This window comes from Pseudonaja textilis, chromosome 1 (assembly GCF_049901715.1).
Source record: "Pseudonaja textilis isolate UNSWEBS1 chromosome 1, rPseTex1.2, whole genome shotgun sequence".
Taxonomy (NCBI): Eukaryota; Metazoa; Chordata; class Lepidosauria; order Squamata; family Elapidae; genus Pseudonaja; species Pseudonaja textilis.
Window position 1 is genome coordinate 175,116,812 of NC_141990.1, and position 6,000 is coordinate 175,122,811.

Genomic DNA, 6,000 nt, shown 5'->3' on the forward strand with positions numbered 1-6,000 from the left:
TGCCAAAACTATGGTCACAAGCCATGGTCATCCCCATCTTCAAAAAGGGAGACCCCAGCCTAGTTGAAAATTACAGACCAATCTCCTTATTCTGCGTCACCTGTAAAGTCATGGAATCAATTATTAACCAATCCATCATCCTCCACTTAGAAACAATCAACCTACTCTCTAATAAACAATTTGGTTTCAGAAAAAAAAAACTCCTGTAATCTGCATCTCTTATACTGCAAAAACATATGGACTACACAACTCGATCAGGACAAAGCAATAGACGCAATCTACACAGACTTCTGTAAAGCCTTTGATTCAGTGGTACACAACAAACTACTCCTAAAAGTAAACTCTTATGATATCTCTGGACACCTGCATAACTGGATAGAAGCATTCCTGTCAAACAGACAACAAATGGTCAAAACTGGGAGCGTCCTATCAAATTCTGTACCTGTCAACAGTGGTGTCCCACAAGGCAGTGTTCTAGGACCAACTCTTTTCATACTTTACATAAATGACCTCTGTGATCATATAAAGAGCAACTGTGTTCTCTTCGCTGATGATGTAAAGCTATTCAACACCACAGACAATACTGCTACCCTTCAAAAAGACCTCGACTATGTATCAGAATGGTCAAACAAATGGCAACTTCAAATCTCAACAAATAAATGCTCTGTCCTATATATTGGCAAAAAAAATCAGAAAATAAAATACTGGCTGAATAGTCAAGACCTTGTTGATGATCCAAACTCTGTCAGGGATCTTGGAGTACTCATCTCTAATGATCTAAGTGCTAGAGCCCACTGTAACTACATAGCCAAAAAGGCATTAAGAGTTGTTAACCTAATCTTACGTAGCTTTTTCTCTGGTAATACTACACTAATAACTAGAGCATACAAAACATTTGCTAGACCAATACTCGAATACAACGCATCAATCTGGAACCCACATTACATATCTATATTTAACACAGTTGAGAAAGTCCAGAAATATTTCACAAGAAGAGTTCTTCACTCCTCTACTCATTGCAGAATACCTTATGTCACCAGACTTGAAATTCTAGACCAAGAAAACCTAGAACTACATCACCTTCGGTCCGATCTAAGTATAGTATATAAAATCATACATCGCAATGTCCTACATGTCAATGAATACTTCAGCTTCAACCATAACAACACAAGAGCAAACAATAGATACAAACTCAAGGTTAATCGCACCAAACTTGATTGCAGGAAATAGGACTTCAGCAACAGAGTGGTCAATGTCTGGAATACTCTACCTGACTCTGTGTTTTTTTCCCCAAACCCCAAAAACTTTAACCTTAGACTCTCTACTATTGACTTCACCCCTTTCCTAAGAGGTCTGTAGGGGGCGTGCATAAGTGCACCAATGTGTTTACCGTCTCTGTCCTATTGTTTCTTTTATTTTTTTTTATTTTTCTTATATGTATCCATGTATTCATAACTATGTTTTTTTACTTATACCTATTATTTTGTAAGCAGTTGACAAAAAATAATAAATAAATAAATAAATAAATAAATAAAGATAAACACTCTTTTGTGTTTTGTTTTTTTAATTTCTAGAGCTACATTTAATTTGAAATGTTAGACATTTCTACTGGTATTTTTTGATTCACAAAAAGTTACAATTTAAAAATATTAAAATATTAAAAGCATTACTTTTTATTTCTGATAGTTTTAAAATTGAAAACTTACTTTTCAAACATAAATCTGCATTATGGGATCATCGCCTGAAGCTTTGGACTGCAATAGCTAGGATATTTTTTTAATTTAGCTTTCCACTCATTCTTTCAAATTATAGAAAAAGGATTTTGCAACAAGAGGCTTCCAATATACATTCGACTTATATGAATAATAGTTTGGACAGGATTTTAGGGGAAATTAAAAGTTACCAATAATATGGACCTTTCAGAAAATAAGTCAGAAACTAGGGATTTGGAGTTAGAGAGGGTTAGATAATTTGGTCATGCTGGAATAGAGAAAAAAAAATTGTTTCAGATTTATGGCTATTCCACAAATCTAAAGATTTTATGCAAAACATTACAAACTGGATCAAATGTTTATGAGATTGCTGATAAAGACTCACAAGGACTACAACAAACAATAAAGTAGTGAGAAAGAAGAATATTCCTTGGAAGCTACAATTGAAGACTTTGTTAAACTTTTCTGTTGAACATGGGTTTCATTTTTAAAAAAATATGAAGTATAAATAGAGCAAATGGTTCTAAAAAAAGATTTTTCATTATCTGAGAAAATCAAAACAAGATGCAATTTACAAGAAACACATATAAAAAGTGTATGACACATTTGATTTATAAGATTCTGAGTGAAGTATTTATATCAGCAGGCTTGAAAAACACTAATGGAATAGTTTTGTATATTAATTCACAATTAAAACTGTCATTATTGACAGATGAATATGATAGATATGTTGCAGTTTGAAGTTGAAATGTGAGGGACCATATCTATAATTACTGTTTTTTACATTCCAAATGAAAACAAAGTAAAGTTTCTCAATCAACTTAGGGCTAAATGACTCTGTTCTTATATGAGAATTAGTGTTTGATGGTGGGACTGGAACAGAATAGTTGCTCCACTATTTGACAGAACTTCAGAGAAGTAAATTAAATTTAACCGTGGCAAATTACCAAGGTATTTCTTTAATTTTATGGACAATCTGTCTTTGGTGAACACTTGGAAATAGAGGTATGAATACTCTAGGGAATATAACCATTTTTCAGAAAGTCATAGTTCATATTCAAGAATTGATATGGCATGGCTTTATGATATGGATCATGTTCAAGATTGATTCCATATTAATTCCAAGTCTCTTGCAAATAAAATATATAAGGTAGACTTTTACCTAAGATTTTTTTTCTGACCATAACCCTATTTTTTTACACTTAAGAGAAAGTCTACAATATTAAGATGAAGATTTAATGAAGGATTATTACAGAAAGAAGGATGATTGTAAAAAGCATTCAGTCAGAACTGAGGATGCTTCTTGGATGAGAAGTGAAAGTCTTCAAGAAAAAACAAAGGAAGTACAGTTGCCCTTTGAAAAAGCATAGCCTGGATGACTGAGAATCTCCACAGATTGTAAGAAGAAACTAATCAATTTTTTTGACAATAAGTTAGATAAAGGTATGGATTAAAAAGTATTTGGGACGTCAATAAAAGTTTTATGAGGTTTTCTATCATTATTATTTAACATAATCGAGAACTAAAAAGGAAGTTCCAAGAAACAAGATGAGGCTAGTTTGGTCAAAATTAAAAAGAAAGAAAATGATTTACAAAAAACACTAAGAAATGCAACCATTATGTATCAGATTAGCTTTTACAACAACAGTTCTTACATTAACAATAAGAGAAATAGAATTGAAATATGTGAAACAGAAGAATTTTGAGTTTGCAAATAAATCTGGGAAATGGCTGCTATATAAACTTAGAAATGGAAAAGAAAAGAAAGTGGCATTGCAAATTCAAGGAGAGGAGGCTAAGGACTATCTTAAAAAACAAAATTTTAGAAAATCAATTGCTAATCTGTGGCCATAATAAAAATTGATTGATTAATTAGAAACCAAATCAAAGACAAATTATGAATAGTCTTATAACTATTGTGGAAACTATAAAAGTAAAATAGGAAAAGCATCAGGATCATCTGGACTGTCAGTTCTTATCATAAAAATGTAGATATATCAACTTTTGCATCCATTTCAGAAGGTGATGAATTATATTTTACAAGGGGATGCAATGCCGGAATCTTGGAAAGAGACCAATATTGCATTGTTACAAAGGGAAAAATAAGATTTAGCTTGTACCAAGAATTATAGGGCAATTTCCTGAACAAGGATTATAAAGTGTTTTCATCAATTTTGGCAGATACATTAAAAGTTTTTACAATAGTTTATTCATGATGATCAATATGGATTTTTATCTAAAAGACAATTGAATGATAATGTGAAGGCTATACTCTGAAAGGGACTGAGTCTGGGATGAAAAAAATGAAAGAATTTGATACATTAGCATGATATGATCATCTTGTTTTAAAATTAATATCAAAAAGTTAAATATTTGGGTGATACCTTGATTAATTTGAATTGTCTGTTGTTTTAAGATAGCCATGCTAAAGTATGGAATGAAGTAAAAAAAATAAGGAATGTTGTTGAGATGGAAAACATTGCGACTGTCATTGTTAGGAAGAATTTCTGTGATTAAAATGAATGTTCTATCTGGACTATTATTTTTAATTGTTGAATATACTCATATATTCTGGAATTAAATGTATGACATATATGACTTACGCAGCATTTAAGCATGGCAAAAAGATATTTCCAAATTTGTTTGGCCAGGCAAGACACTGAGAATTAAATACAAATTGAAAAGGTGGGAGGTCTTACAAATATCTACTATGAAGCTGATGGAATTTTCAGAGATAGTGAAATTAACAGCTTTGATTGAAGAAAAGACAATTTTATTTCTTTTTCTTTTTAAATATATTTTGATTAATTTTTTTTTTTTACATTGTAAAACATCATGGTATGATCAATGTTCTTGGCATCTGTACAAGATTCTGATTTAAATATAATACATTATATTGCATTTATCTACTATTAAATAATATCTTTAGCTATAATTACTATTCTTATATCTTTATGTAGTTTACAAAATTTTATTTTACTTTCTTAAGGGTTGTTTCAATTAACATTTTTGTCTAATTTCTTGGTTCTGTTTGTTAGCCATTTATACCAATTGTTCCAAATTGTAAAGAATTCAGAGTCGTCTTTTTCTTTCAATTTCATTGTTAGCATATTCATCTCAGCATTTTCTGTTACTTTTATATTATTAGTTCTTCATTGGGGATATTTGGTGTTTTCCATACCTGCGCAAAGGCTATTCTGGTGGCTGTTATAATATGTAACACTAGGTATTTTACTTCTTTCGGTCGTCTTTCTTTAATGATTCCTAATAGGAAGGATTCCAGTCTGCGCTCAATCTGATAGCCAGTGATCTCTTTTAACCAATTTTTAATTTGAATCCAGTATGTCCTGGCCTCGGGGCATATCCACCACATGTGATAAAATGTACCATCAACATTTTTGCACTTCCAACATCTAGGACTCATATTGGAGTAGATTTTTTGCCAATCTTGTTGGGGCTAAATACCATCTATAAAACATTTTATATGTTTTCTTTGTATGTTGCAGATACCATTAATTTATAATTTATATTCCATATTTTTTCCCATTCCTCTAGTTCTATAGTGTATCCAAAATTCTGTGCCCATGCAGTCATTGTACTTTTGACTATTTCCTCTTCCATTTTAAAATCTAATAAATATTTATATATTTTAGTTATAAGTTTTTGTTTCAGTCCCATTAATATTTTATCTAGTTGGTTCTGCCCTTTGTCAAATCCAAAATCTTTTGAGTCTTTTTTATATTTATTTTGAATTTGCCAATCGATTATAATTCCATTTTCCTTCAGTTCTTGTTTTGATTTTAATTTCCCTTGACTATCTAATAGTTCTTCATAGCTTACCATTTTCTGTAAGTCTAATCTATTTGAATGTATTATGACTTCCATAGTTGACAGCCATTGTGGGATTTCTGTATAGTGTTTACCTTTGATTTTTTTCCAAATTGTAATCAATGAGTCTCTTATTAGGTGTTGATTGAAATAGGTATGTATATTACTTTTATTTTCCCACAAAAATGCCTGCCAACCTATCAAGAGGTCATGTCCTTCTAATGTTAAGATTCTCTTGTCCCTTAATTTAATCCAATCCTTAATCCAACTCAACACCACTGCCTGGTAATAAAGCTCCCATTCTGGTAGTCTGAGACAGCCTCTGCTCCTATTATCTTGTAATAGTTTCATTTTAATACATGGCCATTTGCCCAACCAGACAAACTTGGATGTCATTTTATTTAGTTCTATAAAAAAAGATTTCCCTAATTTAATTGGAATCATTTGGAATAGATATATT